This window comes from Marmota marmota, unplaced genomic scaffold, assembly GCF_001458135.2.
Source record: "Marmota marmota marmota unplaced genomic scaffold, marMar, whole genome shotgun sequence".
In the NCBI taxonomy this organism is placed as follows: Eukaryota; Metazoa; Chordata; class Mammalia; order Rodentia; family Sciuridae; genus Marmota; species Marmota marmota.
The window spans coordinates 5,810,606-5,835,903 of record NW_025999942.1 but is presented as its reverse complement, the minus strand read 5'-3'; the positions used below and the strand labels follow the sequence as shown (position 1 = coordinate 5,835,903).

Genomic DNA, 25,298 nt, shown 5'->3' with positions numbered 1-25,298 from the left:
AATACAATGAGCACCCACAAACTCTGCAGTGCCCTGTGCATACATGCATCACTTACTAATTTGACTTCCTATCACCAAATAATGTATTCCATGGGGAAAGGGCTGACGAAGAAGCCCCAGATTGCAGCACAACGACTAGCACATAGGAACTTCTCAGTAAATGTTTTTCCCACAGCCAGATAAACTTCTGACCCATTACTCCTTAGCAAATATATTTCTGAAGCCACATGTTTTCTCTACAAAATACCTCCTATAAGTATTCTATAATTATTCTACTCACTGTATGCAGTGCTATTTCTTTCACTTGTTTTACACTTAGTATGGTCCAATTTTCATGGGAAAACTCAATTCTAATATGGATTTCTTTGAGATCTGATATAATAAAGTCTGCATATTATGAACTTTGATCATATATCCTCCAGACCGAGAGAATTCACATTTTTCAGGTAGAACAAAGACCAGTTCATTTCCTTTTTTTTCAGATCCATGTCATTCTTGACATATGATTTAAAACCCCACATGGGATTTCAGGTTAGATGTTTCAGAGGTTTTGACAATAAAACCACACTCAGTGAAACTTCAGTTTTCTTAAATCCTCAAGGAATACGTCATCTGAGATGGATGAATTTTTGTTACAGTGAACATTTTTAGTGCCATATTGTTATTGTAAATTTTAAGGGAAATGTTTATAAGCTGCAATACACAAGTGCAATTCCTTTCAAAAACTGCAGTGAATTCAAACAACTTAAAACTATTGTTGGTGACCTGGGTTGCCATTTTGAACACTGGTTACTTAGGGCAGCTCTCCCCAGCCTCATGGCTGATTGCAGAATGGCCCTGAGTGTGCTGGGTTCTGTTCAGGAATGTATTCTGATAACTTCCAGGACATGCAGTTCTACACACAAACACATACCCTGTATCTCTTATTGCTTCATGGAATCCTCTGAGGGACGTAGCAGACTCCCCACCCCAACTGACCCCTTCTTCCGTCATCTCATGACCTATATGGTCTGGTCTGAAGAGGCTCCATTTTTATACATATTGTGGACAATTCCTTTCTGACATGTTTATTTGTTGGCAACAGTACAGAGGCTCTTTCTAAAGGTTTTCTTCTTCCCCTTTTAGTTATAAAGCTCAGAAAGCTTATACCTGAATTGACATTGAAAGGTACCAAGTTCAAACAAGTCCAGAAGTTTTCCATAAAATGGACAAGAAGTGTTCATCATTGAACTCAAAGTTTTACTTTTAGTTACATTTACCTTCCTTTGTACCCAGTGTCCCTTCTGCTGGCATTCAATACAGTGCTCAGAAAATCAAAGGGCGACCAACGAGACCACACACATCTGCAAGAAAAATAAGTCCCCTACTTCTCAAAAACAGAAAACTAAAGACAAGTACCAAAGATTATAGTCATAATGAATCTCAATACAAACTTCATATAATCACCTACTATGCAAGATGGATCCTAAATAAAATCTGGTAATTCAGCATCCAATTATTTAACTTTATCTCTTCAGAGAAACCATTTTAATGGCAGAAATGAGGGCCTAAGGTTTCCTTTAGGCATTCTCAAATCAATATTTGTAAATCATGTTTCTGTTTCCCAGGAAACTAAGGAGGCAATATCTTGGGCAAGAAAACCTATCACTGTCATTTTCTATGTATCCTCACACACATGGTTACTCTTTATTAGGAGGTGGGGGGGACCCTCCTAGAGGACTGGGGATACAGCTCAGTTGGTAGAGTGCTTACCTCATATGCACAAGGCCTTGGGTTCAATCCCCAGCACCCAAAAACAAAGCAAAACAATCCCCCCCCCCAGTATCATTGAAAATCATAATAAAAAGAGACAGGAAACAAAACACCAGTTCCTTAGCCTGCCTCTTCTCCTAGGGGATGATGGGAGAAAAAAATAAAATGAAGGCCTGCACAGAGAGCTCACAAAACTGGAAAGCGGTCTATGCTCAGTTTCAGTACATGAACGCCACAGCACACAGCATCATGAGACAGAGTTAGAAACCTGGACTCCTGAGAAACCTCAGGTCACATGTTTCTGAGTTCAAACTCCAGATCATTTACCCTTGGATGAGTTACTTCAACCCTCTGAGCCAGAGTTTCCGCCTCTTAAAATTCATATTGTAGAAATGTGGATACAGTTTAAAAGTAAATATAAAATACCAACTTCAGGACTAATTTCATCACTATGTTCAAAGATGACATACACTCAAAGATGACTGGGAGTAAATGACTTTATGAAAAGTATACAGTGAAGGTTTTTTTGTTTTAAAGTTCTCATCTTCGAGGATTTTACAGAGACATGGCACTCTTAGAAGGTTCAAGGGAGTGTCACTTGACAAACATCTGCAAGTGATCTTTCAACTTGGAGCATTAATTATCTTACATTGTGCATCTCTCTTGGAACCACATTATCTAAGCTTGCTACAATTTTCTTTTCATCAATAATCAAATATACAAAGAAAACCAAAACTCTGGTCACATGATTAAGTTATACATGTGAATACAGAGTTTGTTTAAATAGTTTTAAATTTTTAAAAGCCTTATTATTAAATCACAAGTTGAAAAGCATCACAACCCTGGCCCCAAGATCCAAAGGCTACATAATATACTGCCAAGATTTGCTGTGTAGCTAGACTCACATACTATGTTTCAACATTTTTAGCACATTTTAAAGTTTAAGTATTTTCCCAATCATTTTAACTGCACAGCATGCTTTAAAATATAAACATGTTATACATATATTCATGTCTTTATGATTTAAATATCTGCAATTGCAAAGCAATCTTTTTCTATGCAGCAACTCATTACTTTCCATACAACAGACCCCAACTCCACAAATTGCTTCTCGAAAAAAAATTTTTTTTAAATATTCTTTTGACTCACAGGAGTATCTACTAGCCTACCCCACAAATAATCCACATTCAACTTTCTATCCCTCCCCCTAAGAATACACACAATTTTTTAAAAGGACAATCAACCAGATAAATGTATTTTTATAGGCTAAGGTTAATCTCCACTATCAAGTAGATATTTAGAAACCGCTACTTCAATTCCTAAAAAGTGGCCCCTATATTATTCTCCTCTTCATTGAATTCCAGAAGTCTTGATTCCACCAATGTCACCAGCTCAGCCACAATGCTAAAGGTAATTAGTTTTTCTGTTTATCATACACAACTAATGCTGAACTCACTGCTTAGAATCTTGAGTTAGACATAAAGAGAGGACATTATTCTTATTAGAACACTCCAGGTAATCATTAAACCCCAGTATTGCTTACCTTGTGGAAAAGTCTAGAGTTATAAATTGCTGATGTAATCAAATAATAATAATAATTACTACCAGCACCAAACCCAAAAAGCACTGAGCCCTTGGGTGTGAGTTTTGACACAGAGCCCAGAAAGCTAAATTCCTATCCAGGTTTCTGGTTCTACTAAATTCAAGCTCTGTGACGTACTGCAAGTTACTTTATATTTACCTATAAAAGAAAGAAAATTTCTACAGCTTCTTCAAATCTCCATGCCTCTTTGAACCCTAGAGAGTTGTATAATGAATGATGAATGGCTACTATCAAACCTCATAGATGCATTTTAATGCAGGGCAGAATGTGTATAGCCCAGATATATAGTTAACACTACAAGAAAGAATCATATAAAGCTGACCTTAATAACCTTTGTTTTCAAGTTTTTATGCAAAGTCTTCATAATAGTCTTAATATTGTTTGGAAAACATTTTGCTAGCTAGTTTATATAGCATTAAGCTATTATTAAGTAATTACATTCAAAATGTAAACAGGCCTGGTGCAGTGGCACATACCTGTAATCTCAGCTACTTGGGAGGTTGAGGCAGGAGGATCACAAGTTCAAGACCAGATTGGCTACCTCAAAATAAAATAAAGAGGACTGGGGATGTAGCTTGGTGGTAGAACACCCCTGCTTTCAATCCCCAGGACTGCAAAAACAAAAACAGGGTTAGGGTTGTGACTCGGTGGTACAGCACTTGCCTGGAATGTGTGAAGCCCTGGGTTCAATCCTCAGTACCATACACAAAGATAAATAAATAAAATAAAGGTATTGTGTCCATCTACGATTTTTAATATTAAAAAAACAAAAAAGAATGTAAATAAGTTTAAGCAAAAGAGTTCATATGAACATTGATATTCTTAAGTCCTAAAAGTATCAATATCTTATAAGTTTCATTAAACTGTGTTAACTTTCTTGAGGGTAGAAAGGGCTATTTTATGACTCATTTTGCTCTCAGACACACATATCTCATTATCACTGTAGAAATTATTTTAGAGAAATCACTTTGCCTCTATTCCCATAAGCATAAGAACCTTTCACAATACAAAACTTCACCCTGCTCAGAAAAATGACCTATCACCCTACAACCAAGAGAAGAAGGTTTTGTAAAATCATCAACTTAAAGTGCTGGTCTCAAATTCTGCTACTCTCAAGAGTTCCTCCTTTAGCTAGTCTTACATCTAGATGCATGCATTTACCTCAAATACCAAGTAGTCCATCCAGTAATCTTAAAGGTGACACCAGGCATGGGAGGTGCTAGGGATGTACCTCCAAAACACCAAGTTCTCCCTATTCTGAAAAGCTCTCAATACCTAACTCAGCAGTTTCACCCAGTAGGCGTGGTTCTAAATGGGAGGAATCTATCCACCTTCTTCAGTTCTGTAGTTGTCCCACCAAGATGCCTCATCACAGGGTAAGCACTCATTTAAAAAATACTGTTGATTTATGACAGTCATCATTATACAAAATACATGTATGAAGATGTGAATTTGGTGTCAACATACCTTATATACAAACAGAGATATGATAAATTGTGGTATAAAGGTATATTAAGAATTGTATGCAAAAAAAATAAGAGAGCTCATGTATAATGGCATAATTTGGCATGAACATACTTTATATACAGTTACGAAAAATTGTGCTGTGAATGGATAATTATGAATGTAAGGCACTCCACTATTTTCATGTATGTAAGAAATAAATAAATAAAACAATGTAAAAGTTTCCAATTATATATATATATATATATATATATATATATATATATATATATATNATATATATATATATATATATATATATATATATATATGTATTTTTTTTCCAGTTAGCACTGAAGAGTTGAAAAGAATTATTCGCATGCCCAAAACATCTATTTTGAGGATGAATTCCTTTGACCCTACAGTAAGTTTTCTTTGGTATTCTTCAAAAAATAATTTCTATTCTTTTTGTTCATTGGAACAAAGGATTATCACGGGAAAATGAAGACGCCTTATAGCAAGTTCCCATAGATCTAGCATCTGAGGAAGAATATAAACCCCCCTCATCACTTCTATGACATCCTTCTATTATTTAGTGGGCAACTCTTTCTTTTCTCATGGAAACAGATTATAACCATTACCAAGTGTCATTTTCATATTGCCCTTTTCTACTGCTATTTCTATAGATATCAAAGCAAATGGTTGGTAGAAATTTTGTCAATAAGGATAAAGATTTACCATCTTTGAATTTCTAAGACAATTCCTAAAGATTCTTTAGTGAAGACTGAAGAAAGCAAATGTGATAAATGCAAACATTATTCTGCACTTTAATTTTCAACATTAATACATGCTTAATTCTAACACAACTTAAATAATTAGTTTGACTCTGAATATGATAAAAATTGATTCATGTATGCTATAACCAACTGATAAAAATAAAGAATATATATAGGCAAAAAATACTGTTGATTTTAGATTAAAAGTAGAAAAACTATAACAGCACAATAGTTAAAAAAAAAAAAAAAAACAACTGCTACATGATTTTCACACAATAGTCCTGAATTGTATGCCCAGCAGCATCCACGGACTTGGTGCACCAAGGGAGAAAGAAGTTGGCACACATAGTATCATGCTCACTGGCTCCACACTCCCATGTACCAAGGGGCAGAGACAGCAGTAGGGAAGCAGACTGGCAATTGTCTGTTGGGAACCAAGAACACAGGGACAAGGGTTATAGGAAAAGGAGGTTGCAGGCAGAGAGGATAGTGACCAGATAGGCAAAATGAGGAAAATGTTTAAGTAAGTGAAAAAACTAAGCAGCAGACAGATAACAAAAGCTAGGCTTCTTACTACTATAGCAGGTATTTACAGAATAAGAGAAGGCTAGAGGGAACCCTGAGGCATTAGATTGAAATTGGAATCTATATATGAACTCATATGTTCTTTAAAATATAAACATAGACACTGTTATAAATGTCTGTATTGTACATATTTATGGGGGGGGGGTGTACAAAAATATATTTTCTGGTTGTCCACTGAGAACACCAAGTAAGTGGAAGCATACAGAGTGCTCAGATTTAACTTCTAAATACCATTCTCCAATAAAAGGAACCAAGGTTACCTGGAGAAATCACTTACGTCAAGGATTGTTAAATTACCTCAAAATTTTATCACGGTACACTGTACACTGACACTGTACAATTACAGGATACTATACAATTTCATCCAGCTGTTAAAAAATTTTCCAGAGCTCAAATAAAAATTAATGTTACTAAATAAGAGTATTCTCTTAGTGGATCTTTTGGGGCTTTCATCATGTTGGTTAATTAAAACAATGATATGATTTAAAAAGTCTGTGTGGTCAAAGACGTTACATGCTAAAGATGTTAGGTGTTAGATGTCCAGGTGCTAAGAAATATCAGCAGTGTAGCATAAAAAATGTCCATTCAAGGCATTATACATGGAAAACACCAGAGTGTTCCAGAAGCAAGGACTACAACTGCTTCTGGAGGTCACTAACAGAGATCTCCCAAGTGGTCTAAGGATGCCCCAAGAGATTCTGAAGAGCAAAATTCACATCTTCATCTGGAAGTATCTGGCTATATATGATAGTGTGCTATTTTTATCTGACTATAAGATATTTTTGAGGAAAAAATATAAATAACCAAACTAAGGAAACGTTTCATTTTCCTTGAAATGACCTCAGTCCAAAAATATAACTTCCAAAGCACATGAATATGTACTCATGAGCCACACTCAATTACACCTAATTTCAAAAGGCTTCATCTACCATACCATCAAGTAAAGTGTAAAGATTGTACATAATTCACCATCACAATTTGCACAGTACCAGTTTACATAATGTTTCAGAATGAAAGAGGTTTCCTTGGAAGTATCTGGGGTTACCTGAAACCAAACAGTGTAACAGATTCTGAAAAGTAAATCTAGTATTAGAAAAGTGAGAACAATTTGCAAGTGGAACAACTGCCTCTCCAAAAATGGGTTACAAGGTTTATTTTATCCATTGTGAAAATACATACATACAGGTCTGGGACTGTGGCTCAGTGGTAGAGTGTTCGCCTAGTATGAGTGAGGCACTGGGTTCAATCCTCACCTCAGCACTACATGAAAATTTTAAATAAGTAAAATAAAGGTATTGTGTCCATCTATAACTAAAAAAAAACATTTAAGAAAAATACACACATACAACAAAGGGGAATGAAGGGAAGGGAAGCTGGTGAGGTGTGGTGAGATGGAGTGAGAATAGGAAAGACAGTAGAATGAATTGAACAGAACTTATGAATACATGACCAGTGTAACTCCACATCATGTACAACCACAAGAATGAGAAGCTATACTCCATGTAGGTATGATATGTCAAAATACATTCTACTGTCATGTATGTCTAAAAAGAATAAATAAAAATAAATATTTAAAAAAAATACACACATACAAACCCATATAAAAATAGAGAAGCACATGTGGATAAGTAAATTTACCAGATGAAGTATTCTGGGGGCTTGTGAGTCAACATACTTGGACATATTTTTAGTACATTATTTCACTGATTTGTATTCTTTGTTTCTGGACGGTTTTGAGTAGTGCATCATTATTCCTCTGTGGACAGGTAGAGGTATTCATTGAGTGATTAAACACTTGCTCTGCATTATCCAGTAGTTATTCAACCATAACATTATAGCCTGACATTTCTGCACATTCACATAAATTGAGATTCATGCAGATGCTTAAGGTACCAAAATATCTCAACTCATATATCCGCCGCACCACTAAAGACTAAGTGGTATTTAATATACAGTTCCAGTTAATGTGTTCAAAGTTTTGAATAATGAGGATACAACTTTCTTGGTCAAATCAGATATTATTTTTACCATATTTATCTTTGGTTCCCCCACATTTCTCTGATTCTTATTTCTGTAAATAGTATCACCATTTTCCCATTCTCAGACTGAAAACAGAACACTTCTGATATCAATTTCAGGAGTCAATAATGCTTTATTGGGAAAATTTTTCTCTTATTTAATACACAAGTTCACAAATGCAGTGCTTGTAATTAAATCTGGCAACTTCAAAGTTCATTAGATTTATTTTACAATGCAACAGAATAGAAACAAAAAATAGAAGTGCAATAAAAAAACAACAAATTGGTGACTGGGAGATAAAAAAAAAAAGCCCTGCACTTGAACTTGCACTAGGCCCTCTTTCATGCCCTGCTAGTCTACACAATAGCAGCGCATGCTTTTCCTGTATAATTCTGAATTTTTTTCTTGGAGTCTGTTTTTTTTTTTTATTTCAGACTACAAACTTCATAGTCCACAGTAGGTTAGATGACCAATATAGTTGATGCATCTTCCAGAGCCAAGTAGAGCAAAATTCAATGACTATTTCACAGCTAATAAGAGAGATCTGTTCTTTCACGAAATAAAACAATGTGCTATAGTTTAGATCTGAAATGTCCCCAAAAAAGGTTCATGTATTGAAGGCTTGGTCCCCAGCTGATGGCACTATGGGGAGGTGGTGGAAACTTCAGGAGGTAGGGCCTGCTTGGAGGAAGTAGCTCATTGGGAAGGGGTGAGACTTTAAAATGTGTTGTCCCCAGTCCCCCTACCCTTCTGCTTCCTGGCAGCCATGAAGTGAGCAGATTTGCTCCAGCACATACTGCCCATCATGATATCCTCCCTCACCAAAGTAATGGGGCTGACTGACTGACTATGGACTGAAATCTCTAAAACCATCAATCAAAATAAATCCTTCCTCCTGTAAGTTGATTTTCTTGGGTATTTTGTCACAGCAACAAAAAGCTAACCAACACAAATGGTATACTGGGTAACTACATTAATAAACTTTCTAAGTAAGTTGGAAATAATTACGCAGCTCTGATGGTCTATTAGAAATGTCAGGAGATAAGCTAAGAAAATACTGACAGTTTCAAAATTCTAAAAATAGAAGTATTTTCTAGAAATATAACAACATGAGTTTTATATCTCCAAAACAAAAGAGTTTTGTCCCTAACTATTCCTAGCTTGGATGTATGCTGTTGGCTTAATTTTTTAAAAAATTGTCAATCTGACTCATGAGGGAAAATGGGAAGTAAAGTTACAGAAAAATAAAATCACATTGTTACTATATTTTGAAATAGTCTAATCATAAGCATCATATAATATTCAGCAGAATAATTTGATATTACTGTCATCCCCCTCTAATCCACAGGGGATAGGTTCAAAGACCCCAAGGGGATGCCTGCAACTGCAGATAGTACCAAGCTCTAAATATACTATGATTTTTCCTATACATACATGCCTATGATAAAGTTTAATTTATAAATTAGGCATGGCAAAAGGTTAACAACAATAACTACAAAATGGAACATAATAGGCTAAAATAAAATTGCTAGCCAGCAATTTGAAGCCACTAGTAAGTAAAATAAAGGTTACCTGAACATGAGCAGCCCAAGACTGAGATAGCAGCAGACAGATCTGATAACAGAGACCGCTACTCTATGGGACTAACAGACGGGTAGCATATACAGTGTGGAAACATAAACAAAGGGATGATTCACATCCCAGGCAAGATAGAGAGAGAGAGTGTGAAATTTTATCATGATACTAGCATACACCATTTAAAATATATTATTTCTATTTAATATTTGACTGAGGGTAACTGAAACCTCAGAAGGTGAAATTACAGATAAAAGGGGACTACTACTTCATAGGTTGATCCATATATTAAACAAACAAACAAAATTGGGATAGCAAGTAAGAGAGCAAAGGAAAGAGAAAGAGGGAAAAGGTCTTTGTTAAAGGATTAAATTCACATAGAAATAAATACACGGGACAAATTCCTGTGTGACCTCACCAAGTATACAAGCAAGAGATAGTATTGCTGGGCTTCCCACCTGAACAGGTTAGCTAAATGGCTGCTGGAGGAGACCCAAAAGGATGAGATACTTGTTCAAAAACTCAATACTCACTAAAAATAAAAAATAAAAACTAATACACACTGTGCCTAATTATATCCAAAGGAATAGAGGGAAGAAGGTTGTCATAAAGTGAGAAGTATATAAGGGCAGATACTTGGGCCCAGCCACCAATTTCTCAGCATCCTTTCTTATTGTAATAAAATTAAGATAGCTGCAAGATGGAACTATCTTGTCAGCTTTAAAAAGAAATGGTGTAAATGAATTTCACAGACTTGGCTTCCTCTGTATAGTTTGTACCACAATAAGTGAGAATTTGAGACCAAAAAGCACTGCCTCTGTTGTGAAAGTAGGCAATAGTCAATTATATTTCATAATCACATTTGACACTTAACTATGAAAGGCTTCTTCTATGCTTTACCTGTAGACAGGAAATGTTTGCAGAATCTTAAGCAGGTACCTATCCAAAATTATATGAGACTGTTTTGATAACACAAGTATTTCAACATGTGCCTATACCAATTTGTTTAATTGGGTGTTTTAGACATTAAAAGCTAAATCAAAAATTTAATAAAATATTTAATTTTCTACAAAGTTCATGTATTATTTTAAATATTAGAAAAAATTGTGACTCATGTACTTTGCTACAAGAATTAATATTGTCTAACATATTCCCACTTCTTTTACTGGACATCACAGTTCAAGATATAATTTTTTTTTGGGGGGGGGGGGAGTTGGGATTGAACCCAGGGCCTTGTGCATGCTAGGCAAGCACTCCACCAACTGAACTATATCCCCAGCTCAAATATAAACTTTTTAAAAAAAATTTAAAATATTTATTTTATTGATATGCAATGACATTTCAACATAACTGTGTTCATGGGAATTCTGCTCTATCACTGGGTTATCAAGACCGTGAATTAAATAATATTCAACAAAACAACTGTAAAGAAAGCAGATGACTGCATTATGCTAAACAGATAATCATTAGACACCTGCTCCAACACAAGTACTGTTAGGTTTCTATCTGCAAAGACAGTAAGGTATATAGAAAAATCTACCTCTCCGCTATCTATATGATATAGTTAAGCCACATAATTCATGAAATATTTCTTTGTTCTTCCTCTATATTATTAAAGTCTTCACAAGGGAGTTAATTCCAATTCAAAAAGCCCAAAGGAAAAAAAAGCTAAAGATGATATCTTGGTCCACTTGGGACTGCTCTAACAAAATGCCTCAGACTGGGTAATTTACTTATAATTCCAAAGGCTGGAACTACAAGATCAGGTTGCTGGCAGATTTACTGTCTGTTGCAGATCCATTCCTTAGAGATAGTACTTTCCATGTGTCCTCACGTGGTCCAAGGGGCTGAAGGGGCTGGAGCAATCCCTTCAACCTCTTTTATGTCACTAATTCCACTCATGGGGGCAGTGCTCTCAAGACTTGATGGCTTCCCAAAGTTATTCCTGTTAGCGCACTGGGAATAAAGTTTCAAGATATGAATGGGGTAGGGTTGGAGGGCGACATTCACCATAGCAGATGCCTCTGTTTGATAAACGTGTATTCAGGGTTCTGTTACTAAGTATTCCAGAGTACGGTCCCTGTGCCATCAATTTTTCTCCAAAATCTCCAACTAAAATTTGCAGTAAAAAAAAAAAAAAAAAAAATCACTAAGCCAAAATAAAGAAACAGGTTCAAATTAAAGATAATATTTCTACAGAAATAACAGTAAAAAGGAACGTTAACTCATTACTCTCTTAGATCATGTTTTGCTCTACATAAGTGAGCTGTCTTTCACTTGCTCGCATGGCACTCTCTTGCTCTGTGTGCACACACTCGTTCCTATCAATATATGCACACTTTAATAACATATAGATATGTGTCAAACTAAAGTACAGAGACAGTTTAGGGAAATAAACCACATATCAGAAACAAGTAATTAGGAAAAAAACTCAGTGGTGGAGAGGCCTTGGGTTCAGTCCCCAGACTGCAAAAGGAAAAAAAAAAAAAAAAAAGGCAACATACTTTGATACTGACATATCAATGTTTCAGAGGAAATAATCAGAAGCTATTCAGAAGAATTTGACAGAATTCCCAATTTATCAGTAAAAAAATTAAATTAAAAATAAGACACTTGCTTAGCATGATAAACACGCCAATCCAAGTCAATGGAGACTTCCCACGTGAATACACCCACAATTGTCACTTAGAAAATGAACAGCAAAGGATATATCTCAGTAGTAAGGTAGATCTAAAATATCAACACAGATATAAAATATCAACACAGCCCAAAGCATGAAAAGGGCTAAATTTTACTAAAAATAACAGAAAAGAAATTTGAATAAGCTGCAAATACATATTTCTAGAGAAACAAGATAATTAGAAGAATTAAGCACATATAGAAGAATTAAGTGACATTAGCCAAGACCTTTTAGAAAAACAGAAGATTTGATCCAAATTATATTAAAATGTCTTTAGATATGGTAATGAAAATAATGTAGGACTAAGGAAGGATGTAAGCATCAACAATCATTACAAGATCTTCGATTTTTCAAGAAAAATTGGATATCTGGATTTTTAAAGTGAAATACCCCAAGTTTCTCATTAGTCTGAAATCTTTGAAAGCATTGTACAGTTTCCAAAGAAACTGTCTCTGGCCAATCGCTCCCATGAACCTCAGCCCCATCCACACCCAACACTTCCTGCCTCACCCTGTGCTACAGGGGCTTCCTGTGTCTGTACAGCCCTTTCCTCTCCTTCCACTCATTCAAAGGCAAGCCACCCACAGTTCTCCCTCCACAGGCACTCCTAGAACCTGGGGTGGGGATAACCACTGCTCTCCCTGTATTGTGAGGACTTCGGTTCCTATCAGATTGACTCCAGAAGCAACACAATGTGTTCTGCCTCTTCCTCTGGATTATGATAGCAACTTCCATCTATGGCTGAATCCTGAAACGATACTTTGTTAATCAACAATAACAATAAACAATAACAATAAGCACAGAATAGATGTTATCACTACTTTACTCATGACATAGTGCTCAAAGGGGTGAAATCATTAAGCAAATCCTGGAAAAAAATAAATTTAAATTGCTTTCCACCAACTTCACCAGTTTTATCACAGCTGGTTGGACTCAATTTAGTTAAACTGACTTGGGGACCTGCTCCTAGAGGAAGGTAGTGAGGTGAGAGATGGGTAAAGGAAGAACAAGCCAAAGGGTAGGGACCACCTATGAAGAGGAGGTGAGCACCACAGGAAGCACAGGAAGCCACCAAATGCTACATATCCTAATCTGTATTTGAGATGGACTTCAGTCAAATAATTTATATCCAAAATTACCTTTTGCTTTAGCAAATTTTATTCCTTTCCTTCAACTCAATGAGGGGAAAAAACAGATGGAAATGGTACTGTAGTCCAAAAACAGCCTGAATTATAAGATGATCTTTTGAAATATCCTTAATATATTCTTTTCATGTTAAGCTCAATAGAAAGTTTGTAAATAATAGCTAACATATTAGTTGTGTTGGAATTAAATTATCCTATAAAGTGTCTTCTTAAAAATTGAATAAATCATCATCAAGATGTATAAACCAATTTACCTTAAAGAAATTTAAAATTATCATAATGTAACCTGCTGACAGTTTCAAAAGCTGCAAGCATTTGAGGGTGTTTCGAGAACTGCGACTGAAGAAAGACAATTTAATAACAATGTTCTTTCAGAAGATGATCTGAAATGTCCAGTTAATCATTCACCTTTAAAAACACAATTTCAGTGATGTGTCTTTAAATATTCAATGAAACCTCTCTCACAGGGAAACATCTGTGAGTGAGAGAGAAAGAGAGAGAGAGTGCTTTTTTAAAAGTGCACTTAATCACTGAGCAGCAACACGTTGTTAAAGAGACAGAGGCAAAGTCCACATGTTGTGCTTCCTCTCTCCTTTGAGAATTTTGGAAGGTGCTTTTTTTAAAAAAAAGATATTTTATTAGTTGTTGGTGGCCCTTGATTTATTTTTATGTGGTGCTGAGAATCGAACCCAGTGCTTCACACATGCTAGGCAAACGCTCTACCACTGAGCCACAACCCCAGTCCTGTGGAAGGTGCTTTTTGAAGTTCCACTTATGAAGAAGGTGAAGATATGAAAGAAAACCTAAGCATTTTTCTGGCTATTTCTAAACTCCTTCAATATTTGTTTAAGGATAGAAAGTCATAAATTTCCATCAGTCATACTCTGGCTCAGATTTTAAATTATTCACCTTTAATGTCTGTTCTTTATAACAGAATTACATGACTGTCCTTTGAAAATAAAAAGTTATTCTATGATACCTTATTATCAAATGGGTCATACAGTCCTGCTAAGGCCTGCTCTGTAGGAATAGTTGTCACATGGAGTGTGTCAGTTTATGTTTGTACACATATTGGCCCTTCTGTATGTAAGTTCCACATCCATGAATTCAACCAACCATTGACCAAAAATACTCAAAAAAAAAAAAAAAAAGGCTGGGGTAGAGTCCAGAGGTCTATAAATAAAATGTTTACATTTTCTAGTCATTATTCTCTAAGAAATATAATATGTAACAGGTACGTACAGAGTACTTACCTTTCATTAGATAATTATACATAATTCAGAGACTATTCATTTGCAAATGAATAATAAATAGTGTAATAATATTTATTACACTATTTTATAAGAAGGACTTAAGCATCTACAGATTTTGGTACTGCAGAGGTTCTAGAACCACAGACGCTAGGGTACAACTGTATATATGTTTGCAGAGGCCTTATGGGGCAGGCAAAGCCTACACTGTTCTGAATGCCCTTATGCAAAAGTTTGCCTACCCCATCAGAGTACAGAGTTCATTATCACTGTGGGAGTATACACAGGCCACTGAGTTCATACTACACACTAAGCTGTCAAAGGGGCCGAGTCAAAAAAGTGAGTGATAAAGTTTGAGTGGCAGTTGATATTTAAAAGTTCTTGAATGAGATCTGCCACAGACACAGAGAGAGTCTGAAATATGGAAGAATCCAGCTGACAATGTGGCTTCAAGATACTATCCTATTCTCAATCTGAAAAGAACAGGGTTCCAGGTGGACTAGTGCTCATCTCACAGCAAAAGGAGCAGGATGTGCTATTTCACATCATTCTCCCCCTCCCTCTCACCTTCCATCCCCTTTCTTCCATCACACTCAGTCCCCACTCAAGCCCAGAACCAATGTTTCCTTCTCACTGACTCCACCAGGTCCTCTGAATCAACAAAGTTAGTTGCACCCTTGGATGGTTTCAGAGCATTCAGTACAAACTTTTGCCATACAACTTAGTGTTAACACTGCACTGTTTCTACTAAAAAAAGAAAAAAGAAAAATTCCAAGTAGCAAAGACTTTGTGTGGCTCAGCTCTGCCTCTAGCATTTATTTTAATGCCCTCCCCATAGTGGGTTTTTCACAAACCTAATGGCCAGCAAGAGAAACTATTCCTCACGGTTCTGGAGAAGGCGACAGCAAAGCCACAGTTCTCTTCTGGGCTCTAGGGGCAAATCCATTGGATGCCTCTTTCTCCATCTAACAGTTGCTGTCACTCCCTGGCACTCTGTGGCTTGCAGCCACACCACTCCAATCTCTCTCGGCCTCCTCTTTACATCATCTTTTACTCTTCTGCTTTTACAAGGTAACTTGTCATTGAGTTTTCCCTGGACTAAGAAAATCCAGGATGTTCTCATCTCAAGATCTATAATTACATCTGCAAATATCCTTATCCAAATTAGGTAACATTCACATGCTCCAGGGATTTAGATAGGGGCACATCTTTTAGAAAGTCACCATTCAACTCACTATTATGAACACTCAGTAAATATATGCTTCTTATCTCAGACCCATATAAAATAAACTTATCTTATAGATAAACCCAAAAGAGAGAAAAAAATGAAAATAGAAAACACTATTTCTTTTCCTTCTCTGCCAAAGTCCTATTTGAAAAAAGAACCACTGAGGCATAGCGGGAAAGCTTCAACAGCATTTTCTTGCTGAGCTCTAAGAATTACTCTACACAATGCCCTAAAACAGATCAATGGAGACTATTTCTTTGTTCCTAGGGGGAAAAAGTCCAGAAATACATTTTTTTGCCTCATAATGCAACACTCTTATTCATACAGAAAGACCTGCTCTGATTGAGGCTTCGATCTCTTTAAATTCCTCATACATAGTCATGAATGTTTTACAGCAAGTGTAGTTTTACTTGAGTGGTAGAAAGTCAAACTATTAAGTAAACTTACCAAGTGTAAAAGCCATATTTTTCAAGATTTTAGGCTTTCTATCGAAACACAATCCTTTGCACATTATAAACACTCAATGAGAATGAGTTGATTTTCATGACTGTAATTGTTCCCAGTACACAGTTTAAGATTCCAAAGCAGGATTTTTCAGAAAATATTTTAGATCATACTGCTATGGTCTTCAATTGTTAGAAATTAAGATAGCAATTTTGAAACTTATTTTTTTAATAATATTTATTTTTTTATTAGTAGTTGGACACAAAATCTTTGTTTTATTTATTTATTTTTATGTAGTGCTGAGGATGGAACCCAGCCCCTCGCATGCACTAGGCAAGTGCTGGACTGCTGAGCCACAACCCAAGCCCCTCAAAACTTCTTTTGACTATAATTATGGCTGAAATAATTATTCTGTTTAAGATTTGTATTAACTAAAGAGACTAATGAACTGCTATTAATATATAAAAACATATTGCAATGGGACTGGGGCTGGGGCTGTAGCTCAGTAGCAGAGCACTTGCCTAGCATGAGTGATGCACTGGGTTCGATCCTGAGCACCACATAAAAATAAACAAATAAAATAAAGGCATCTGTCCATACACAACTACAAAAATTTAAAAATATATGTGTGTATATATCTAGCAAATTATGAAATAGTGCTAGCAGTACAGTGTAGCTATAGGCTTAAATTCATAATAAAATACTCCTCATATCCCATCATACCAACACACCAAAATAAAAAGACTTAGAAAGGAATATGAGAAAAATGGCAGTCACCTTGCTGCAAGAAAGTGAGAAACCTACTTTTGCTACTCTTATCACAACAGAAAAGTTATGAAAATTCAAGTAATTAATCAAAATGAGGTTTCCACATCAAATAGAATTGTTGGTCTTTCCATTATCAGTTAACTGAAAAAATAAGATTTGAAGGAATTGGTTGATTTTGACCAACAAAGGTTCACAACGTAAACAGCTTCTCCCCAGCAGGGAACAAAGAATACCCAGCACCCAGATCTTGGTTTCTAAATACTATTCTCCAATAAGATGAACCAGAGACCCACAGACAATGGCTGGTTTGGTGGCAGCAGCAGGGGAAGCACCAGGTGAGCCTGTGGAATCCAGTAACACCAGAAAGTAAGAAAGTGCTCAGACACAAAAGAATAGGGGGATGGCACAGGATTATTACCAAACACATAAGATCTCTTTAATCAAAGCTGGAAAATCTGAGTAACATGGTATTATATTATGAATCCATGTACAAAACAAACCTACATATGTCCCTACTGATTAAAAAAAAATAAAAATAAGTGGAGGAAAAGAAAAAAATCTACAGAATTCTAAATACTATATATAGTTATTTTCACCCTACACACTACCTTAAGGGTAAAGAAGATTTAGTGACTGGTTTCAAAATAAGAAACAAGAGTATGACGAGGAAAAAAGTAACTTTACAGTGGAGAAACTTGGCGAACACTACTTTAAGTAAACAAAGATTAACATCACAAATAGCATCCTGTGGATCTCAAGACAGGATGCAATGATATAATAAAACTTGACACATTACATTGAGAAGGGCACTTCACCTCTGATATTTTTTTCTAAACCCCATAATGCAGTCTAATCATGAGAAAAAAACATCAGATGAAATAAAACCAAAGGATGTTCTACAACAATGACCAGTACTCCTCAAAATCATTAAGATCATGGAAAAGAGAGAGACCATGAAACTATCATAGAATAGGAGAAGCTAGGCAGACGGGACAGCTGGATGCAATGCAGCACCTGATCTGTACAATGGAAAAGAAAGAAGATATTAATAGAAAAAAATGAAGAAACCCAAATATAGCAACCTGCCAATGTCAATTTCTTAGCCTGGACAAAAGTACTGTGGCAAATGAAGTGGGTCATAGGATGTTGGGTTTGCTTTTTGTTTGTTTCTGTACAATCTCTTATCTGTTTGACAGGTATAATAAATTTATTTACTTATTTATTTATTTATTTATTAGTATTTATTTATTAGTAAAGTTATATGATGTCTGAAATTAGCTTTATAGCTTAAAAGGGGCAAAAGAAGAGCAAACCAGGGGATTTCTGAAACAAGATGGCAAAATCCCAAGAACTGCTGAGGTTTAGCCTGGGAAAGTGAGGGTTTCTTATACTATTCTTTCACCTTTCCCATATATTAAATTATTTGCACAAGAAAAAAAGATCTTAAAAAAAAAAACATTTAAAATGTCTGTGGTTCAGCCTGCCGTCTTAATCTCTTTAAATAAGCCATATCTCTTTGCAATGCTTAATGACTTTTGTGAAGTTTGGTAAACTGTTAGGGAACATACTACATATGAAATTATGTTAAATAAAATTCTTAAGGATAACCAAAACAGACATAAAGTTTGTAAGCACTTCATTAGTTAGGTTGCAAAAGATAGCTCAGTATTTTTCTGAATGATACTTAACTAGTCTCCTACGAATACTGTGATTGCCCATCCAGGAAGTTAATCCATTTCTTGGTGAATAAGAAAGCCAAGGACAAAGTGGCTGATAGCTATGAAGGCTGATAGGTTGGTGCACCAAAGGAGAAATGCATTCTTAACCACACCTTGAATGTATTAAATTATGGCCAACAGAGTTTCAAAACTGGATATAAAAATGAAACTAAACAAGGCTTCTGATACATTATCATCTCTAATGGCCAATTTACAAATCCACTTTCCCAGGGACCTTAATTGTAAGAAGGTGAGGGCTTAAGAGGGTCACTGCACATGTACACATCTGCACATACACACGCCTTCCAAAGAATAAGGTAAAAAAAAAAAAAAAGAAAAGATATAATATAAACATTTAAGAAAAAAAAAGATAAGACACAGTACTTGGAAGAGAAATTCAAGAGACCAAACATGAAGAAGATAAAAAACAATGGAGGAAAAAAAAAGATGAAAGACAATAATTAAGATTTTTATTCAAACTGCCTGCTCTAAAGACAAGTGTCTGCAGACCTAAAGGGTCACAAAGAAAGAAGGTGGATTGATAAGAAGTACACATTGAGTCATGCCCCAGCAAAATTCCTAAATTCCCAAGATAATTAAAACGAAACACAATTTTTCAGAATAAAAAGCAAGGTTATTATTACAACCATCAGAAATGCATCAACTGCTTATGAAAAATCATCTAAGCCCTTGTGGTCTTAAATAGAGGCCTTTTTCCTCTGTGGTAGAGCTGTTCAGTAGTTCAAAAGGCATGAGGAACCCATTTCTATTCTGTCTTTTCATTGTACTCACCATGACACTTTTGTCAACTCATTCTCTTGCAAAGTAGACTCTATACTATAGTTTCAAATATTGTGTCTGCTGTCTTCAAGCTTTTATCCCAATTAAAAAAAAAAAAGAAATCCCCCAAGTCTCCAGCACACCTTACTTTACACCTCACTACACCTCATCCTAGCTAGAAGTAGGAAGAGACAGCATATACTGCCTCACAGTGAAGGACAGGTTGTTAGGAAAGAGACACCATGGAACCAACTACAATCTACCATAAATACAAAGGAAGCATAATCAAAATGGAATCACACATGCTATTACAAAGAAGAGATCCAGGGTCATAGCAAAAAAACAATAAACTGGGAACAAAGGAAAGAGAACCTAAGTACTACTCACTGATCTGAGTGAGAAATATTTGAGGATAAGTAAAAATTCAGTGATAATTATACCACCATAACCTTTCTAATGAAAACATTGAATCATTCTAACCAAATAATAAGTGAATCAGAGCAGTACTGAGACCTCCTGCTAAGGACGGATGAAAGAAAAGTAGAAGTAATGGGAAATAAGCCATTTCATGTATGAGTAGTTACATCAGAATTGATGGTCTGGGTACACATAGATATCATTGAGCAAGGATCTGCAAAAGAAGGAAAATTCTCATCATGGTCTAAGACAAAAAAGTAGCAAACCAACAATAAAAATTAAAAAAAAAAAAAGTAGCAAACATTTCAGCAAAACCAGCAGATTACAAGAGGAAAATGAGGAAGCCAAAGTGCACCAAAGGTCCAGCCAAATGGGAGGAGAAAAGGAAAGGAAATTAGAGTTTTCATAGGGTTATTTTGTTTTCAAAGATTTCAAGAAAAGTGGCTGGGATTGAGGCTCAGCGGTAGAGCACTTGCCTAGCATGGGCGGGACCCAGGTTCGATCCTCAGCACCACATAAAAATAAAGACATTGTGTTGTGTCCATCTACACCTAAAAAATAAACGTTTGAAAAAAAAGATTTCATGAAAAATATAATCTCAATAAAAGCAGTTGTGTATCCATTCAGCTACTGAGCTCCATACAACCCAGGACATCCCATCTAAGAGGGGTCGATTCACATTGCACACAGCAAAGTTTTGCATGTTGCTGAAATGTTCTACTGATGACAGTGCATTACAACCTTTTCAAAGAGTGGTGGTGTCTTAAGGAAGTCATGTGTTTTCTTTCTCACCTAATAGCATTATTTGAGGGCTGGGTTGTGGCTCAGTGGTAGAGCACTTGCCTAGCACATGTGAGGCTCTAGGTTTGATCCTCAGCACAACATTAAAAAAACATAAATAAAAATAAAAGTATTGTGTTCATCTACAACTATGAATAAATAAATATATCTTGTTGGGTATTGTGGTCACAGTGGCGAAAAGCTAAGACAACGTCAGATACAGTATACAACAAAGGACTTGTTCAGAACAGTATTTCTAACTTTAATGCTTTCACAGTCTTGAAGTCTTTTTTTTTTAAATAAGTAAAAGAAAAGAAAAAGACTACAGAGAATTAAATATATATATGCATTACTAAAAGTCATGAGAGCAAAACCAAGGAAAAGCATGTTATAATTGGTGAATAAATCCAAAAGATTTTTATAAAAATGTGTAAGAGTATTAAAGCAAGTTGTAGAACATTTAAGAGGAAAAATAATATGAGATATAAGAAACCACACATGTCAACAGAACAAATATAATGATTTAATGAGACTATTCCATGTTATCCTGAGGCAAAAATTAAAAAAATAATAGCCTAAAGCAAAGGGGCGGCTTCACCCATAGTTGTTCTCTGTCAGCCTTGGTCAACACCACCATGCTCTTTGACATCACCATCAATGGTGGGCCCTTGGGCCTTGTCTCCTTCAAGTTGTTTGCAGACAAAGCCCCAAAGACAGCTTTATTCAAGAAAATTGTCATGTTCTGAATACTCGAGAGAAAGGATTCAATTATAACAATTCCTGAATTCAAAGAATTATTCCAGGATTTATGTGTCAGGGTGGCGACTTCACCATCTACAGGAAGAAGTCTGATGAGGAGAACTTCATCCTGAAGTGTACAGGTGTAGGCATCTTGTCTATGGCAAATGCTGGGCCAAACACAACAGTTCCCTGTTTTTCACCTGCACTGCCAGACTGGGTGGCTGGATGGCAAGCATGTGGTCTTTGACAAGGTGAAATAGGGCATGAATACCATGGAAGCCGTGGATTGCTTTGGGTCTGGGAATGGCAACACCAGCAAGAAGATCGCCATTAGCAACTGTGGGCCATTCCAATACATTTGACTTGTGTTTATCTTAACCACCAAACCATTCTGTCTGCAGCTCAGGAGAGCACTCCTCCACCCCATCTGCTTACAATATCCCATAATTTTTGTGCTCTCCCTACAGTTCTTTGGGTTCCATATTTTCCTTATTTCCCTCCCAACTCCTGCTAGAGTTTAAAGTTTATAATTATAAAATAAAAACTAAATAACAAAAATAAATAAATAAACGGCTAATTTCCTAGCTAAAACTTGGTGGAAAAACAAAGTTAAAAATGTTAAGGGACTAATACATAGAAGAAACTGTCAAAGAAATTAAATATATATCACCAAGGGACAAAAATAAGGCCATGACACACAAGTTCACATTTGTTTTTAAGGAAGTGAAGCTCCAATTACAGTTCATGAAAAGTAATGAATACTTTCTCAATTTATTTATATAACCACCAAAATGTTTATTCAAACATTTTATATAATTAGTGTGGTGGCACATGCCTATAATCCCAGCCACTCAAGAGGATGAGGCAGGAGGATCATGAGTTTAAGGCCAGGCTCAGCAACTTAGTTCAAGACCAACCTCAATAACTTAGCAAGACCCTGTCTCAGAATAAAATATAAAATGGACTGGGGATATAGCTCACTGGTAAAGCACTCCTAGGCTCAATTTTCAATTTTTAAAAAAAGCAATCTTGTATAGATCAATCCCACTTACAAATATAGATGTAATATTCTATATGTTATTATAATTTTGCAAATAAAATGAATCAACTTACACAAAAGTAATAAATTATGAAAAATTAGACTTTGTTCCATAATGCAAGGATAGTTCAATGCCAACAAATCTTACAATACAACCATTTATAACTGTCAACTGAAGGAATAAATGGATGATTTATCAGGATATGAAAAAGTACCTACAATAAAATTCAATGGCATTTTAAAAAAAACTAAGACATTTAAAATAGTTATAGAAAGAAAATTTTATATGTTGAAAGACTTACAAAATCATTGTTTTTGAGCCCAAAATTGAACTTACAAAACAACAAGAGGAACTTAACTTCATTACGTAAGATTCCAGTGGGTAGTCCCATTACAGAGAAACAGGATATTGCATTTGGCTAAAATAATAAAAAGGTGAATAATCATAAAAGCAGATAGGAAATAACAAGTAGAACAGTGGTTGCCAAAGGCTCAGGTTAGGGGGAAATAAGGAGTTGTTGTTAAACAGGTTCAGAATTTCAGTTTTATAAGATGAAGCAGTTCTAGAGATATGTTTTACAACAATATGGACACAATTAACACTACTGAACTTCATACTAAAAATGGTTATTTAGATAGCAAATTTGGGGGCTGGACTGTGGTAGAGCACTTGCCTAGCATGTGTGAGGCACTGGGTTCAATTCTTTGCACTGCATATAAATAAATGAATAAAATAAAGGTTCATCGACATCTAAAAAATTTTTTTAAAAAGAATACAGCAAATTTTTTTTAAACTTCAAGTCTAAGAACATGCTTTTTATTAAAAAAAAAAAAAAGCAAGAAAACCACTAAAACTTTGGCAAAGTTGTAAAAACTAAATGTGGACTAGCAAAACAACTTAGTATTCCAAGAAGACACACATGGCAAGACAGTCCCCAGGCACTCAGTCACTATATGCACTAACATCCTTCAGGTGCTGAGATAAAAGATAAGAAAATAACAAGAGACCTAAGAGAGTCCCTCCCTTGGAAGTACTGGCATGCAGGTAGGGATATACCACTTGAGCACAAGCACAAAAATTGGCCTCACGCCGGACACTACTATTAAATGAAGCCAAGTCATATGCCACAGAGAAGGGGACAAGAAATAATTCTGACTCTTCCAAGTAAAAGTAGACTGCTGCTAATGGAAGAGATGACATTTGTCACAAGGAGGGAGACAGAAGAAACTCTGCCTGTCACTCTCCCCAGAGAGAGAAGAGTATGTGGAGGGAGATATCAAAATCACACACATTCTACTCTGCACTGAATACTAGGTAAAATTCATTGCTTCTAAGTGAAGGCAGGAAACTCATTCAGGTTCAGAATCTTGCAGTAACACAAAAAAAAAGCTTTCTGCCATATGCATAAAGGGATAGGAAACGCAATTGCTCAAAAGTCTGCACTTTAAGGCAAAGGTTGGCTACCACAGGGAGAAAGCACAGGAAGGCTGACAGGTCCCAACTCCAGGCGTAGGTAAACAGGACCTTTGACTGCAGTTGGTGTATGAGAATTTAGGGCACAGGCGTGTATACACACACACACACACACACACACATACACACATACACACATGAACCCATTTAGATTAAGGATAAGCAGAAGTAAAAGTACAGAGATCCCAACCCAAGTCCCATATCGCTAGAGTTCAGGGATGGCTGAATAACAGGAAGACTGAAAAAGAAATCTCTATGGCAGTCGAAGTCTTGTAAGACTCAAGGTAAAAACAAAGCATTCCTAGAAGAACTTGAAGTCTCTGGTGAGCTAACAGTTCAACAGCAACAGCAACCTCAGCAAATATGCATATCTGTCCCTCCCCCATCCTCTGACACTAACACACATTACTGAATAAAAGGCACGTTCAGCCAGGTGCAGTGACTCACACCTGTAATCACAGATACTCAGGGAGTCTGAGTCAAGAAGATCACAAGTTCAAGACAAAACTCAAAAACATTTTTTTAACCCTACCAAGGTAAAAAATAAATAAATTAAAGGACTAGGGATACAGCTGAATGGTGCAATGACCCTGGTCTCAATTCCGGTAAGGGTGGGGAAGCATGTCCATTTTTCAGCATAATAATTATTCTCAATCTCTCCTGTTCTATTAAGACACAGAAACAAAGCAAGGAAAATTACCCACTGTCAAGAGATAAAGCTGTCAATACAGTCAGACCTTGAGATGGCAATAATGTTCAAACTATAACTAGAGACTTTTAAGATAACTATGATTAAAATCTAAAAGGATCTAGAGGAAAAACAGCATGAACAGAAAATTCAGCAAGGAGTAGAAAAATTTAAAAACTCTTATGAAAATGCTAAATAAATAACTTTATGTCACCGATGAAGACTTCTTTTACTGAGCTTATAGCTCAACATGAAGAATTACTAACCTTGAAGGTAAACTGACAGAACTCAAACTAAAAACTAAGAAGATGGGGAAGGAATACAGAGGAGCTAAGATCAGTGGAACAATACAAATCAGTCTAATATACCTGTAAATATATTAGTCCCAAAGAA

At 35.8% G+C, this 25,298-nt stretch overlaps 1 protein-coding gene and 1 pseudogene across 14 annotated transcripts in view; one reads left to right on the top strand and one right to left on the bottom strand.

Annotated features, from left to right (window-relative positions):
* The window catches only part of Klf12 (Kruppel like factor 12), a 430,087-nt gene that overhangs the window by 390,276 nt on the left and 14,513 nt on the right, over nucleotides 1–25,298 (bottom strand). The gene's annotated exons all lie outside the window — the stretch shown is intronic.
* LOC107153265 lies at nucleotides 17,567–22,141 on the top strand (annotated as a pseudogene).